The sequence below is a fragment of the Ipomoea triloba genome, chromosome 11 (genome assembly GCF_003576645.1).
Source record: "Ipomoea triloba cultivar NCNSP0323 chromosome 11, ASM357664v1".
Lineage (NCBI taxonomy): Eukaryota > Viridiplantae > Streptophyta > Magnoliopsida > Solanales > Convolvulaceae > Ipomoea > Ipomoea triloba.
Genome location: NC_044926.1, coordinates 16,049,387 through 16,067,594, shown reverse-complemented (window position 1 = coordinate 16,067,594; position 18,208 = coordinate 16,049,387).

The following is an 18,208-nucleotide window of genomic DNA, read 5'->3' as shown; positions in this document are numbered from 1 at the left end:
AGGCAGAAACTGTCCTAACAGTGCCGGGACTTCAAAGAATTTTCTGTGTTTGTGTGTGGAATATTTTCGCCAATTTTTTGTATGGAAGGTTATATTGGTGGCTAATCTAACACCAATAAAAATTTCAGCTCAAAACAACAAAAGCAAATATTTTTTTCGGATTTTTCTTTCAGACAGCGCAATCTGGAAATTTTCAGACAGAAAAATATAACCTGTGGTGTTGGATGGAGTTGTGACCCTTTTGTGTGAGGAAGGAAGCCAAAGCTCTGATACCAAACTGATGCGTACACGGATTGCTTCCCGCAATAAGTGCACACTCAAGGAATCACTCAAGAACCTTTCGTGTCCAAAAGAGGATCTTACCTTGTAGACTCTTGGATTTTGAGATCCCAACTCTACAAAGCCTCACCAAACTAACAAATAATACTCTCAACCCTTAGATTATTAAGCAAGGCTAAGAATTAGAGTATTAGGAATCTAGCACTAGAATTAAGATACAAAAATAAAATTAGCTATATAATATGAGTAATAGTATTCTTTTTGGGTTTTTGGATATGTGTGTGAATATAAAGAACAAGATAAAGGGATAAACTAGCTTCTCACTAGCCTACCAAGATTGAATGCTTCTCACAAACAACCTAAACTTCAATGCACTTCTCATGCAAAGAAAAGAGAGAAATTTCACTCAAATTGAATTCTTACAAGGTGTTTTCTCAAACCATTGGGTTTATGGGGTATTTATAGGGGAAAATAAGGTATTAAATATTCTAGGTCACTAATTATCCCACCCAAAATTAAAAATACAACATTTTGCAAAAGTAATTTCCACCCAAATAAAAAAATACAATTCTTGCAAAGTAGTTTCCCACCTAAAAAAAAATACATCTTGCAAATAATTTCACACCGGGAAATTTGATCTGATATTGAAGTCTGATTGTCTTCCTTGATTGGAATATTGTTACCGGGCCACTCGAGACTTTCAATGAATCATTTATTGGTTACATTTGGGTCGCATCACCAACAGTGCAGGAACATGGCCGAACTCTAAGAGACGAAAGAACAAGTGTTCTCCCACCTCCTTTAGACTTCAGCCAAGGAGATAGTGATGAGGATGATCAATTGCCTCTCACTAGATTCATGAAGCCGAAGTCTTCACCTTCTAAACCATCTGAATTAGAGGCAACAGTTCAGCTAGGACAATCTTCCGAATCCTTGGAGATTGAGCCTGTGGTCACTGAGGCTCCTATGACTGAAGAGCAAAATCTTACCGTCGTTGTGCATCAAACTCCAAATGAATCAGATTCCGATTCTACATGGATAGAAGAAGACTCTGAGGGGGAAGACGTTGGCATTCCTCGACCAGCTTATCGTCCTATACCTGAGGCCATACGAAGACAGGTTAGGGAAAGATTACACCATCAAATAGCCGAACTAATGCTTGCAGTTTATGATGCTCAGCACCGAGCCTTAATACATCGACCATATGCTTCTACTATTCGCATTGAGGAACTTCCTTATGAAGAAATTCAATCTCAAGTACCCGAGTCATCACATCAACTTACCATGCATTCTGACAATGTGACTCGTCATGTCAATGCTGATGCTACACTAGCCCAGTAGTTGGCTTATGAGGAATCCACTGAAGCTGTGAATCATAACGAAGCACTAGGAGACATGCTCTCTCATGAAGAGATTCTGCGACGAGAACTTGCTAGAGTTTACAATTGGCAAGAATGGAGAATGTCCAGCATTCGAGTCATTGCCAGAACCATAAGTGAAATGGCTGATGAGGAAGAATGGGCATTAGACTGGATGGGTACAAGGTTAGTATTTGATGCAACGAGACCAGAGGAAATTGAGCGTGTATTATATGAAAAACTTCAAGGGCGAACGACTCGGTTTGGAAAATCTGTGGACTTAAATGTTGGCTATCGAACACCTCGAGAACACCAAATGCTCGAAGACATGAAGATTGCAAATATTCACAATATTCCCCGAGCACAGATTGAGATAAGAGATCTCCGACCTAATATTGGGCTGAGCCGTCAGTCCAAAGGTATAGATGATGAAGATCACTTGCATTTGAAGTCTGATGATGAATGTAGTGATGATTCCTCTACTCCTGCAAAGAAGGATGATGATGATAATGATGACAATGATGATCCTTCTAGAAACATCATTCCTCCTTCTACAGAAGCTACAAAGGAGAAAGATTCTGATAAACCGTCTAAGTCTTCTGACTCTCATGATTCGGGTGACAAAAATGATGATAGAGGCACAACTGAGCAGTTCCCTAATGATGGTGATTTTGGCCTGAAGACTACTCACACTGAAGTTGTCCATCCTGTTGAAGTGACATCAATTCTCGCCGAATCATTGGAGCATAACGTCATGCTAGGTCAGAGTTCAGCCCGAGATGTCAATATGGAAGCATCTCGCGGTGCGAATCACGACGACTTAAACCTTGTTATGAGGACATGTTCACCTCTCCTCTGAATCTGATAGACGTTGAAGTAAAGATGTATCCTGACTACACTGCAGATGGAAATCTGGAAGCATCTAGTAGTGCCAGTCACAAGGATTCGCCTTTATCACTCAAAAAATCTGAAGAGCAACCAATTGTTTCACCTGGTCATCATGAACTCGCCTTGGTCCAAGGTGGAAATCTGGAAGCACCTTCTAAAGGAAGTCATGAGGATCCGAATGCTGCATCTAAGAGCTCGGACTCATCAGAGGTAATTGTCAATACTTCTTCTGCTTTCACTTCACTGCTACATGCTATACAGGGTATTGTAAAGACTCAAGACACTCACTTCAAATCACTGAATGAGTCTATTGCCAAGATAAAGAAAGATCTAAGGAAGCAAAAGAAGAAGACTTCTAAGTCGAACACTAATGCCCGACTCACAGCTCTTGAACAGAAGATTGATGGTGCTTTTTCTGAGAACTTGGTTTCTCTGGGATCATTAAAAGATTCGTTGGCCGAGATCAAGAAAGTGCAACATGATCTGGTCACGAAGCATGCTTTTATCAAGGAACGCCCGGATCTCTCATGCATCAAACTTGAGTATGTAACAGGAAACCAAAATCAAATGGGCACCTACATCTCAGAGTTTGATTGAGCAACAAAATTGACACCCTTATTGATGTCAATGATGCCAACAAGGGGGAAAAGAAGAAGAAGGGAACCCCCCCCCCCCCGAGCACTTGCAAAGGAAAAGAAATTGTCATCCGAGGAGATGACGATTCGGGCAATGACGATCAAACAAGAGAACTTGAAGATTTCTTAAATCTCAAGAAGACTCCATCTCCCTCTCCATCACCAAAGAGAACACAAGATAAACCCTCCGGTGGTCCAAGTGCTAAAAGGCAAAAGAAAAAGAAAACCCGAGGACGTGATGGAAGGCTGATTGACTACGTTCCATATGATGAGAGAAGTGGAAAATACTATCAAGACTGCAACATTCCACCCTTCTGGAATGACAAATCTATCAAGGACAGAATGGAATATGTGAAGAATCATAATGAAAGAATTTATGATCAGAAGCAGAGAGATGAAGAGATATTCAGGTTACAACAAGAAGAACAAAAGAGATTTGAGAAAGTAGTGAAAGAACTCGAAGAAGCAAACAAAATAAAGATCACTGTTGATGACCGCGCCAAGATGAATGGAATCATCCAAATTATGACTGCAACTGGACATAATTTTCTATTTGGGATGAATGCTCTTGAGCTTATCAAATGGTGGAAATGGCGAGTCATAAAAGGAGAAAATCTAGGTGAAGTAACACAGAACTACCTAATGCTTAAAATCAGAGAGCGTTATGCATACAAGATTGAAGGGCTCGATGTTATTGAAGCAAGAAAAGAAATCAACGACATGATTCAATTCAAAGAAGCTGAGAATTTGAAGAAGCTGAATGAGAAGAAGACTGGTCAAGAGGAGAAAATATGATTTTCAGTCCTCGTTTTTATTTTCATTGTCATACTTTGTAATGTCTGCTTCTTTTGATAGAATAAATGACAAGTTTTTTGGCTCATGCGTGTGTGTGTTTTATCTAGAACCTTTACTCCTTGGATATGTTTTGTTAATCTCCAACTATTCGGCTACATTAATAAAACTCCTTTTATGGATAAAAGAAGCCGAATAGTGCGAGCATAAGGTGGTTGGCATCATCCAAAAGTGGGAAATTGTTAGGAACCCCGAAACATTGATTTTGATGATACCAAAGACCCGAGGAGACCTCCCCCCCCCCCCCTTTTGTTTTATCTTTTACAGTTTAGAAAGTCGAATCCTTGTCACAGTCTTAATGGTTAGACAAGCTGTTACTCTCGAAGAGTGACTTGTCATTTCAAAACAAGTCTTCAAGTAAAAGATTTAAGGCCGAAGAGTTGAAGAACCGAAGACTGAAGACTTAGGCCGAAAAATGGAAGGGCCGAATTCTTGAAACTGAACAATCAAAAGGTGTTTGATTCGAGGAGATTGATGAGAATGATAAGGTCAATCGTTCTCACGAGTAACCAAGGCCAAGACATTCCGTGAAAGTTGTCTTATCTATAGCCTTGAGGTTGGGTATAACCTGAATGTCAAAATGGATCCTAAGCAACGATCACAAGGAGCATTTAATGATTGTTACCTTTTTGTGAGACAAAAGACAAATTGTCCTTGCATAAAAGTAAACAAATGGCTAGAAAGGTACTGACATTCTGAAAAGGTCAAACCTTACCCATTGGATATTACACACTAGACAATAGGTTTGAATTTTTCAGATTCCCTCCAACGGATCTGAAAATTCCCACCTATAAATACCCTTGTTCCATCTCACTTAAACAAGGTTGAAAAAGTGAAAACTCATTAGTAAGCAATATCACTTCTAGTGTGTCAAAAACACTCGAAAGCTCAAAGTTTTATCTAGATTGAAAAGGAGATCTTGTGATACTCTAGTGTTGAAATCAAGAAGTTCAAGCACAAGAATCTCAAGTTGGGGAAACGTTCTCAACCATTTTCAACCATCTCAACTTGTGAAGTAGAAAGAGGCGGAGTGAGTTGAAAAACTTGATCAAACGTGACTGCCGGGCTTGGTGATCAAGGGAGCACGTTGTAAAGGAGACTTGTACTATTAAGGAGAAAATAGTGCAAACCTTCACGAGCTGTGAAGAAGAGTGGAGTAGGCTTTGTTAACAGCCGAACCACTATAAAAATCTCTCTATCTCTCTCCTTTATTATTTTTACGTACTGCATTGCATCCCACTCTCAAACCTAACTTTTTCATAGATAAATTTCTTGTGCAAAGTAAACTTAAAATCTGCTATAATCTTTTATCCGCTGAGTTATTATACCCCCCCCCCTTCTAGACTCACACCTCTACCACCGGGACCAACAGCGTGTGTAATATCAAATTGATGGTATATATATGTTCTATAACAAGTTTCCACATCAATTCAAGCATCAATTTCATCATAACATCAAGAAATCAAACAAACCCATTTGGATTTTCATGGTGTTCACACTAGAGTTCAAAATTTGAATTCGATCTACTAATTTAATCACAAAGAATGGAAGTAAGCAATGAAATAAAGTTCTATAATGCATTTCTAACCATTATCATCATTCAAATTACACAAAATATTGCAAGATAATGTAGGATAGAATTTAATGAATTTAACCTTCAAAGCTCAAAAATAACCATGGAAATTGCTTAAAGAAGATGTTTTTACCTTTCGTTGATGCTCTAGCCTTTGATTAGTGTAAGAAAGGTGAAAAATAATGAACATTTGCTCAAACCTTGCTTAGGAATAGTGTTTTAGCGTGGAGGAGGAGAAGAAAGTTGTGTTTTGGGGATGAAATCTCGTGGTTCGGCCAAGATAATTTATTCACGCCATTATGTTCCATCCACGCGCCCTTCACTCGATGATGGGTGCGTGGATGGATACTGGATTCCTTCCACATTTCCTTCACGTGTGAGGGACACGTGGACGGTCCAGTCCAGTGTTTTCCTCCGGTTTTCATTTTTTCCTTTTGCCTTTTGTCCAATTTTGGCACTCCCGTAGCATTTTTTCGACCATCAATCCTACAAATTAGTCTCCCAAAAACATATACCAACAAAAATACTACTAAAGCATTAAAAACAAAGCATAATAACAACGCAAATTAATTATTAAAACCCTTGGGTTGCCTCCTAAGTAGCGCCATGTTTTACGTCTCTGGCTAGACGCAACGTTTCTCTTTTCATCTCAATCATATTCCTTTGTCGTTGGTTGAAAACATTTTGAAACCCATGTGTTCTTCACTTCTTCCAAACCAACTTTTCATTTTCCCATCTTGGTTTGGTATTGGTTTTCACCTTGACCATGGCTTTCAACTCTTCATCTTTCTTTTCAATTCTTTCCTTTCCTTTTCTCTCTTTTTGTCCATCAAATCTAAATAGGGATAGTTTTATAGCATTTCGGTATCCTTATATGACTAATTTACAATATTTTGTGCTTTAATTCAATAACCACACGCAAAGCTACCCTTGGTGTATTTTGAGACATTTCACAGGCCCCGAGAACCGTTAGGCACGAGAGATGAGCAAAACGAGCAAAACCGAGCAGGATAGAAGTCCCGTGGGCCCAGGATGTTGCATCCACGCGTGAATGCCACGTGGATGAATTCAAGTATGCATTCACGTGGCCATTCACGCGTGAAGGTCACATGAATGAGACACTGTAGAGAAATTATTTTAGGACAATTTTGGGAGAGACTATTTAAGGATGCTTGATAGAATTTTGTAGGGGGTTGGAAAAAGAGAAGACTTTTCTTTGTAGGAGAGAACACTTTTAGAAGTTCCCAAATTTCCATTCTTAGATTAGGTTTTACATTTCCTTTGTGAATGAAGAATTGAAGCTTGGATTGAAGGCTACCATTTCATTTATTAGGTGACATCTATTTGAATCTTATTTCTATTTACATATCTTGTTCTTGGATTGAATTAGTCTATGATCTTAATATCTATGATTATGTTTGGCTAGTTCTATCTAGGGATTGATTTGTGTGAATCTATGTTGCTAGTGTGAATATCCTATTTCTTATTGTGGATTTGATTGCTTTGATGTTGGAAGATCTATTTTTGTCTATTGATTGTTGGTTTGATTAGATCTTGTGTAGATTTGGCCAATCTATTGAGAGATTGAGACCTTGACTCTATCATGGTATTAATTTGAGTTAAGTTGTAGCTTTTTGCAATCTTAGATCCTATGGAATTCCATGATTGGAAATAGTAGGAAAGTGTGTAGCCTAGGTGTTTGATAAAATGTCTCTTAGGGCTTTTGGTTGCCAAATGGTACTCCTAAGCCTAAGAAGCCCTAGTACACAAAGGTGGAAAAGGACTATGATGACACATTCTTAAATAGCCAACACAATTGCATCATTAGACCACTACTTGAGACACACGATGAAGCAGCATAGACAAGCACAATTCATTCCCTTATTTCTTATTTCTTATTTCTCATTTCTTATCACATTGTACTTTGATTTTAGTTACCTCTTGCACACTTACATTTCCTACATGCCATTCACCACCCTCACACGTCTCATCACACGTTCTTCGATTGAAAGTAGTACCTTCGAGACCGACACTTGCGGAGTTTAGACTCTTCGTTTTATCATTACCACATCCACTACATATACCACACCTCACCCTAGAAAAGCATCGCTTCAAAATCTTAAGGCAATTTTGCCCGTGCTCACATCAATTTTAGCACGGCACGTGGCTAAGAATGGCTTTCCAAGGATTAAAGAGCCAAAGGGCTCATCCATTCCCATATCACAAACAATAAAGTCAACCAGCACTAAAAATTCTCCTATTTTCACAAGCACATCCTCCACTAGACCTTCTGGATACCGTGTGGTTCCGTCGGCTAGGCGAAGTGTAAGCCTTGTCGGTTTTAAACATGGTAAGCTTAGTTGTTCAAACAAACTAAAGGGCATTAAATTGATAGAAGCTTCGAGATTGGCGAGAGCATTTGGAAACTCTATGTTCTTAATGGAACAAGGAACTACAAAGGCTCACGGGTCACCCTTCTTTACAGGGTAACCCGTAGTCATAAAAGCTGAAGTTTCTTTGCCTAAGCATGTATAATCATCAAAAGCTTCAGTTCCTAATAATTCACGGCATTGTTTATCATTGAAATTTTTTTGCATGAAAGCATTAAATGTACCTTTTCTTGCCCTATCTTTTCCTTTTGAGGTTTTGGATTCGTGCTTTTTCAACATGTTCTCTTTAGCTTGATCACAAGAGGTGATCTCCTCGTTCCTTCCTTCTTCATGGTCACAAGAGGTGACCTTGCTTTCTTCTTTCTTTATTGAAACTCTACAAGAAGCGTTTTCAATATTCTTCATGGTCCATTTCCTTTCCCTTTCTTCTTTTCTCATAATTGCATATTCTGCAAATTACATCCATTGGATCACATCTATCATGTTTCTCTTCAATTGCTTCCACGACATTGACTCTCTCCTTAGGATTATTCTCAGTATTACTTGGAAGTTGCCCGTAATGCCTTTCGGACATCATTTTAAACATTTGAGAGATTTGGTTTTCTATCTTCTTGAGAGTAGCCTTCGAATCCTGTCTTAAGCTTGAAATCTCTTGTCTAATCTCCTGGGTAATCTCCTGCTTAAGATTAGCTCTATCGTTCTTCAATTTCATGATAGTTCTTATTAGTCTTTCGTCGACTTCCCTTATGTCGTCCCTTCTTTGTTGTGCATAATCCAACTGAGAGTTATAGCTAGGCCTGTAATGAGTCATCTGAGCTCTGTTCCCTTGAGTTGGGCCATAAGTAAGGCGACCCTTCTCATTCTGCCCGTAAGTGGGTTTACTGCCATGATTATAATGTGTTCTCGTTTGGAGTCCTCCATTGCTATTGTTCCAACCATCCCCTGCTTCCAGTTTTGGTTTTGTCCCTGGTTACCTCCGTAAGCATCGTAGCTCGGACCTCTTTGATAATCTACTACTTCTATATGTTCTGCTGTAGAAGGTGATGTACAAATGTTGGTATCATGCAGTCCTCCGCATACAGGGTTTCGTCTTTCCTTCCATTTTCTCTACCATAGACTGTAGCCTTTTGATTTCGTGATTCATTGCTTCAATCTTTGCTTCGTTTGCTACATGACTATTTACTTCATACATTCCGTCATGTTTTTCTCTTCTATCGTACCAACACAAAGTATTTTTTGAAATTCTTTCCATTAGTTCTTCCGACCACTCGATGATGAGTCGAGGAGCATTTTCCCTTCGTCAGTTAAGCCTCCATAAAATGAATTGATTACATCCAGGGATGCATAAGATCGTGTGGGCACTGCCTTTTTAAAACCTTAAATCGCCTCCAGGCTTCTCCTAAACTCTCCAATCTTCCTTGCTTGAATTCTTGGATTTGTCTTCGAATCCTCATCGTCTTGGTGATTAGGAAAAACTCGTTCATAAATTCTTTATGTAATTGCTGCCAAGATCAGAAGTGATGGTCATCCTGGCTTTCTAGCCATCTTGCTGCTTCTCCGATTACTGAGAATGGAGATAATTTCAATCTGATAACCTCCTCACTTACTCCTTCTTGTCTGTACATCCCACAGGCTCGGATAAATCTCGTTATATGTGCATGCGGATCTTTACGGTAATCCTGCATACTGATTGTTTTGTACCAAAGTAAGGATTGTCGGGTGCACATGAAAGTTTATATTCTCCAATGGCGGCACATAAATAGAGTTATGCATATTAAATTCTGGCGTCATGTAGTCTGATCTCTATTGTTCTTGCGGTACTTCATAATATTCTTCGACTTGAATTTGCTCTAGTTGATTCGCTTGGTTAATCTGTGGTTCTTCTAATATTGTATCATTCGGATTGGGTTGTCCAAATGAGTTAATTGGGATTGGTGGTGGAACTGGTATAGGTGTTCCTCTCCCTTGAGAGTTCCTCGTAGCGCTTGTAGAAGTCATTTGTTCAGTTCGGATGTTTTTCCTTCTTGTTGCTTTGTTAATTTCTGGTATGTAAGGAAATAAGCTTTGGTTTCCTTTCGCTCTTGTGTGCATTCACCTATTGAGATATTCAAGAAAGCAAACAATCCTCTATTAACTAGAAGTAGTCAATGGAGGGTAAGTAACAAAAACAAATAAAACAAAAAAATGGAATTAACAACACTCAAATTCTCAAAAAGCATTCAATCAAGTAAAAGCAAAGCAATTGACAACCTATTGCCCCCCGGCAACGTCGCCAATTTGACAAGCTGATTTTCTAGGGGTGAGGTGTAATGCATGTGGTAATGATAAAACGAACAGTCTAAACTCCCCGAGTGTCCGTCTCGAAGGAGGAAAGTCGGAAGTTTGCTATGCTTTCAATCGAAGGAATGTGTGACAAGACGTGTGAGGTTGTTGAGGGTGGTGAATGGCATTTAGGAAATGTAAGTATGCAAGAAATATAACAAATGATAAGAAATAAGGGAATGAATTGTGCTTGTCTATGTTTCCTCATTGTGTGTCTCATGTAGTGGTCTAATGATTCAATTGTGTTGGCTATTCAAGAGTGTGTTCTCTTAGTACTCTTCCACCGTTGTGTACTAGGTCTTCTTAGGCTTAGGAGTACCATTTGGCAACCAAAAGCCCTAAGAGACATTTTATCAAACACCTAGGCTACACACTTTCCTACTATTCCCAATCATGGAATTCCATAGGATCTAAGATTGCAAAAAGTTATAACTTAACTCAAATCAATACCATGATGGAGCCAAGGTCTCAAACTCTCAATAGATTGGCCAAATCTACGCAGGATCTAATCAAACCAACAATCAATAGACAAGAATAGATTTTCCAACATCAAATAAATCAAATCCACAATAAGAAATAGGATCTCACACTAAACAAGCATAGATTCACACAACTCAATCCCTAGATAGAAAGAGCTAACATAATCATAGATTTAAGCTCATAAACCAATTCAATCTAAGAAAAAGAAATGTAAATAGTAATAAGATTCAAATAGAAATCACCTAGTAAAATGAAAATGTAATCTTCAATCCAAGCTTTTGATCTTCATACACAATGGAAAATGTAAAACTAAACCTAAGAAAATGAAAATCTGATTTCTAAAAGTGTTTTCTCTCCCATTCCCCAGAAAAATTCTATCAAGCCTCCTTAAATAGTCTCCCAAAATTTGCCCTAAAAATGATTTCTCTGTCTTGTCTCATCCACGAACGCGTGGATGCATACTGGAATTCATCCACGTGGCATTCACACGTGGATGCAGCATCTTGGCCCCCCTGGGACTTCTTTCCTGCTCGGTTTGCTCGTTATGTCCATTTCTCGTGCCGAATGGCTCCCGGGACCTGTAAAACATCTTTAAAACACACCAAAGGTAGCTTTGCTTGCGATTGTCTAATTAAAGCATAAAATATCATAAATTAGTCATATAAGGATACTAAAATGCTATAAAACTATCCCTATTTATATCTAAATATATAGACATCTTGGGAGCTTATTAGGTTGTTTTGGTGAAATTAGAAAAAAAAGGCTAAGTAATGGCCATTCCTAGAGATAAGATCCGAGGCAAGCCATCTTGCTAGGATTTGGGGCAACCATTGCATTGTTCTTCGAAAAAGCGTAGAGATCTACGTGAAGTCGGCTGTTCCAAACGAGATCCTAGAAGATGAGAAAATTGAGAGGAGATGAGCCACCTCGCTTGGATACCCATTGCACTGACCTTCGAAAAAGCATGTGGCTCCATGTGAAGTCGGTTGCCCGATGACATGATCCGAGGGGGTTGAGAAGAAAGATAGACCGCCCAAGCCATGGCAGTGAGCGGTCCATGCCCCTACCCTCATTTACTTTTTACGCTTCAGGGCTTTGGCTTAAGGTTGGACAATTGGTTAAGTGTGCACATCGTTCCCACTAGGGGACTGGCTTAAAGCCTTGGCAAAATAGAAGGTGAACCCCATATTGGTTTTCATGCTTGAAAAGGTGTGAATTGGTTTCCTATTGCTTGAATTTGACCATTTTGAGATTTTTGTTTCCTTGGAATATTTTTGTAACCCTCCACTCGTTCCAATAAGCCTAGAGTTCGAAAAAAAAATTTATTTTATTCTAAGGCATTGACATACATGAGTTGTGATCTACAGATATTTCAAAATGATTTTACTAGTTAGAATAGTCGTTAATAAGCTGCGAACATGCGTGCCGGTCACGAACCGTAAAATTTTTAGGAACATGCGTTTAGTTCAGATTGCCTTAGGAAGTGGACTGTATGCACTATACCATTAACCATGAACTTCCTACTCAGTTAAGTTGAAATTAGATTAACCGATAAGAGTGGAATTTTATTTCAACCTTAGCATCGCCGTATTTCGCGATGTACCGAAAATTGTCCAATTTTAGAATTTAAGGTTAGGATCGAGTTCGGAATAATTTTGGTTTCGAAATCATTCCTAACTAAAATATTTTCTACTGTAATTATATCTGTTTTAACCCATAACTGGCAAGCCAAAGATATTTTCCAAGATTCACCACAAGAATGTGACAAGTGTCACTTTAACTCACCACAAATCATTATTAAATTAATTAAAGAGTAGAATTTAGTGGATTGATCTCCCATTTACCCCCCTTGGCCGAAATAAACAAGAGAGAAGAGAGAGAGTTTTAGTCTTCATCTTCTTCCTTGAAGCTCAAGAATCCATAGCCAAATTCTCTTCACAAGTTCTTCAATACTCGGTAAAACTTTAATTTTATTCGGTTAAAGGCTTTATTTTCATCCCTAGATCCTAATTCTAGGTAGAAATCTCTTAAATATGTTGTTATGGTGTTGAATTTTCCTAGGGTTTCTAGGTGAACATTTGGGGAAAATAATTCAAGAACGTTTCTAAGGAGATATAAATCGCTTTTGCGGTAAGGGATTCCTTAAGTTGGATAAGGTTACTTGAAATTAAATAAATGATAGTTGAAAGTTGCCTCTTCCATTTCCTGCCCCCACGGGTCTCTGGTTGGTGTTCCCTCCGAATCCTCCTCCTTGATTGTTTTCCTGAGAGAGGTCCCGAAAATTGTCCATCCGGGTTCGGCACTCGTAGTACCTGTGCCCCAAGAAACCGCACTTGTAGCACCTGATCTTCTCTCCTTGACAATTTTCTCCGAGGTGATCCCGTCCACATCTCCTGCAAGCAGAACTTCTCCTTTGATTCATTCCTCCACATCTCCTGCAAGCAGAACTTCTCCTTTGATTCATTCCTCCCTTCCTTTCTCCTTGCGTTGGATTAAATCTTCCCTGGTTAGGTTTCTTGTTGTCCGGCCTGAATTCCTCCTGTCTATCATCAACCTTCCTTTTGTTCTTGCCGTAGACCTCCTGTTGATCCAGGTACACTTGGTAATGGTCGGATGCTCTGTCATACGCCTCCTTAAGAGTAGTGCACATAAACGGTGCAATCGCCCCTCTCACGTTCCAATCCAATCCACGTACAAATCTCCTCGCCTTGCTGGCTTCGTCAGGTACGATGTTCTGAGCAAATCTCATCAGCTCCACATACTGATCATGATAGTCTTGTACAGTTGCTCCCTTTTGTTTCAATCGTAGGAATTCCTCACACTTGATTCCCTTAATCCTTTCTGTGTAGAATTGTCCTCTCAATTCTTCCTTAAATTCCTCCCAGCTAAAGTCTGGGTCTTGCAGAAAGTCGGGCCCAGCTGTTGACCACCAGTTGTCTGCCGCTTTTGTCAGATAATACACGGCGGAAGATACTCGCTGATCTGCAGGACAATTGACTGCGTTGAGCAGCTTGTCAAACGTCCTAATCCATTCTTCTAAGATTACCGGGTCTTCTTCCCCCGCATAATATGGTGGCTGCCTTCTTGCTATGGCTTTTGCAAAATCAACTCGCGGCTGTTCGTGATTTCGATTCTGGACTTGTTGAGCCACCATAAATCCCGCCATTTGTTCCATTGCCAATGCCATGCGATCCATTGCCGTGGTGGCGTCGTCATGTCCCGCAGGTACATTTCGTTTTGGCGGTATTTTCACTAAACGATCGTTTCGAGTTAGTTTCCGAAGTATAAGAGTTACTAAGAAGTTAGCTAACTAAACAGTTAGTATAGCATCTCTTCAAGCTCACTCACAGCAATCATACGAAATGATTAACACACATAAGAATGCACAAGTATCAGTCAGAATATTTAGCATCCAGAATCAAGAGATTCTGTAAGGTAAAAGTGAAATACCCCCTTTTTACGCTGCCTGGCTTCCGTTCCAGCTCTGCTCCGAAGCTTATACTCAAATAACTATAACAATGACTTAGGTCGATTTTAACGAACCTAAGCTAACTTCGAAACTTGGTTAACTCGAAACTAGGGTTGACTCGAAAAGAGGTTTGACTTGGGATTCTGACTCGAAACAGGGCTCTGATACCAACTTGTAACACCCCGGCTCGGCTGTACCGAACAACCGGAGTGGTTACCGCCACACCTAGACTGAACCCAATCAAATACAAGAAGAATCCACTCTAGGTGCACGGCTAAAGATGAAGAAACTGTACCCCGTAATCATAACCATCATAACTATATATATATATATATATATAGAATCAGTAAAAGAGTAGCTAAGTTAGCTACTAAAAGGTACCATGGTTTAATTACAGCCCATAAAGAAGTTTGAGCTAGACCCGACCTTTACTAGCCATTTGGAATTAGCATGGCTACAAAAGATATATACACAAAAAGGAGTATACTTCGGAGAGGGAGGAGTAGGAGGGTCAGGAGCGCAGCCAAGAACATAGGGATCGTCATCTAACAAGAACTGCACATAGTTATCATAGTCCAATACTGGAACCCCAAACTCAGATGAACTTTCATCGCTCATCATCTGTTAAAAGACACATCGAAGTGTAGTTAGCGCGACGGCTAAGCAAGGATATCCGCGGGTTATTCAAAACTAAATAAAGGTTGGTAAAACTTTTTACATGGAAACCCTATACCTTACTCATCAGCAGGGATTCTACCTGCAACAGTTATAAATGGAAACTTGCACACATATTAGGCAAAATTCAACATCATCTTGAATCATTTTCCCTCTAGACGAGGTCATTTGAAGATCATTTACTCACCCAAAGAATATAAGGCTAAACATTTAGGCATGCAAGCAAGTAATGGAAAAACACAAATTCCACACCTTGCTCTCAATCACTTTATTTGCAAAAACTTTCCCTCAAAAGGGAATTCTCATCACTTTTCACCTTTCAAAGAGAGATCACCCACAACCATTGGGTATTTTCACTACTTGTCACATATCTCCTTTTCGTAGCTACAGCGTAACTACATTCATATTTAAAAATCCACTTGGTCCTAGATAGAAAGTGAGTGTGAGGCCTCAGAGTATCCTTTCTCCACTTTTGACTGACCACTTGGATCGTTCAACTCGGGTTCAGTGGTCATCGCCCGGTCTAATACTGATCCCTTGGACTTATAGGAGCGTTAGAATGATTCCTAGCTAGCCTCACTAGGTTCATAAGAACGACTCCTACCCGAAAATAGAGTTACTATACTTAAGTGTGCACACCCCCGCAGGAGACCCTTTTCCTTCCGGGTGATATAGTACTCGGCGAATAGACTTCGCCCACAGTATGAACTGGTCATACAATAACATAACCACCATACGGGAAGGCACTTTAAGCTCTCTATCCCGTAGGCTACAAGACAAGGTCCTTCACCACTTTTACTAGAACTAAGGTTTGAAAACATTTTTCCACCTTTTCCCTTTTCTTGCTTTGAAAATATTTTGGACATACTTGAGTCAATTCCAATACTCGGAAATCGATTCCCCCTTCTAACCAAATCCGGAAATTTCCCTTTTCTCTTGCAAAACATTTAGATAATCCACTAACAACCCTTCACAATGGTAAATCAAGTGTAACCATTCTACACTTCCAACCCCACATTTTTCACATAAGTTCCATACTTGACACATACATCTCAATACATATAACATATGTACTTCCCAACCTTAACATAGGCATAATACACAAAATACATTTACTCTTTACATGTACATAATACCACCTCCTTATAAGAAAATTTCAGCTTGGCGTAGTCCGAAAGATTGAGCCGGTAAAAATAATTCCCGAACTCTTTTTCACTTGAAATTTTTTTGGTAGAACCCCAACTCATAGTACTTGATGTCCATAAAAAGTTTTGATCATTTTGATCCGCGAATAAACACAGAAAATTCCATTTTTGCCCTTGGCAGTGTGCTGTCCAGAATTTTTCTCTCTGGACCAGTTTTGGAAAAAAATTCGAAAACCATACTTATACTACTCCGATCATTATGAAATTTTATATGCAGGTTCTACACTTATTGAACTACATATCTGAAGAAAATAGAATCAAAATACCTTACCAAATTTTCCCAATAAATCTCGGAAGTTACTGCCAGAAATCTATCTTGATTTTCAATATTTTCACAAGTATAAGCCTATATGGACATAAATACAACATATACATGCATATATTAGCTATGAACATGTACACAAAAACTACCAAAAATTCAAAGAGTAATTTCTTGAACCATCTAAGAGTTCCTCAAGTTAAACACATAATTTTCACATATCACATAGATTTCATGTACACCAATCAACCACAATTCACAACCTAGCTATCAATTATCTAGTTTCAAATAACCTCAACCAAATAAAGGGATTCCTTACCTCCTTGAGAGTATATTAACACCGTAGGATGAATTTTGGATCTTTTCCCCCAATTTACTCAAAACCCTAAGATCAAAATCAACACCATAACAACAAATATTAAGAACTTAAGCTTAGATTCATGCTCTAGGAGGAAAAACAAAGCTTCCCACCGAATAAAATCGAAGTTTTACCGAATAGTTTGACACTTGTGAAGAAACTTGGCTATGGAAGCAAGCTTTAATGGAGGAAAAATGGTGAAGAAGATGAAGATGATCACACTTTCTCTCTCTCTCTTTGATTTCGGCAATTTGAAGGGAAATGGAAAAAAAATTAAAGACAAAGCTTATATATTATATGAGGGAGCTTGTAGGATAAGCCACATTATTTGGATCATCTTCAAGAATTAATTAAATAATAACATGTGGCTAGAAATGGTGACAAGTGTCAAAATCTTATGGTAACTCAAGAAAAATATCTTCAATTGGACTGGTAAGGGTCAAAACAGATATAATTTCGGTAGGAAATAATTTAAATAGGAATAATTCCGAAACTAAAAATTTATCTCAGACTGAAACTCAAAATTGGGCTAGGTTCGGTACACCGCGAAATTCTGCGATGTTACGGTCAAAATAAATTTTCACCCTTGTAGTCCGTCTAATTCCAACTTAACTAAGCAGGAAGTTCATACTTAGTCATAATATGCATAATCATCCATTTCCTAGGAAATCCGAGCTGAAAATTCGTTCCTTAAAAATTTTACGGTTCGCGACCAGTACGTATGAATTCAGCTTAATAACAACTATACTCCCTTATAAAAATTCCTTTGAAGCATCGGGAGATCATCTTATGAATTTCATAGCCTAAAGACATATTTTTCGAACCTTAGTCTTATAGGAATAGGCGAGGGGTTACAAGTATACCAGGTATAATATATATATATATATATATATATATTTGAAAATATATTATATATATATATAGTGATGCCGTGTGTGTGTGTTGTGTGTACTGCATATATGTTAAATATATATCTAGCATGAATATACATATATAGTATGTGTGTGATTGTGCATAGATATAAACATAGGTATGATTTATATATCATATATAGTACATGTACCGTATGTATATATGTATAAGTAATATGAGAGGTTATATGTTATATATACATATGTATATGTTGTATGTCATGAACATGTGAAATGTGACATTGACAAGGTTATGATAGTTATACTTAATCACCTCGGTGAATGGTAATTAGTATACTATCAAAGTGTTTGAAAAGGAAAAGGAAACTTTTGGACTTGGTAAAGGAGGTGGATTGATTTCAAGTATGAGACTTGAATATGAAGTACATCCAAAAATGTCTTTTTGTTTAAGAAAAGAAAGAATGTTTTGAAAACCTTAGTTTCTGAGTAAGTTGAGGAGGACCTTGATTGACCTACGGGTGGCTTTAAGTGCCCTTGCCCAATGGTTGTTATGTTGTATGATCATTCATACTGTGGGCGAAGTCTATTCGCCG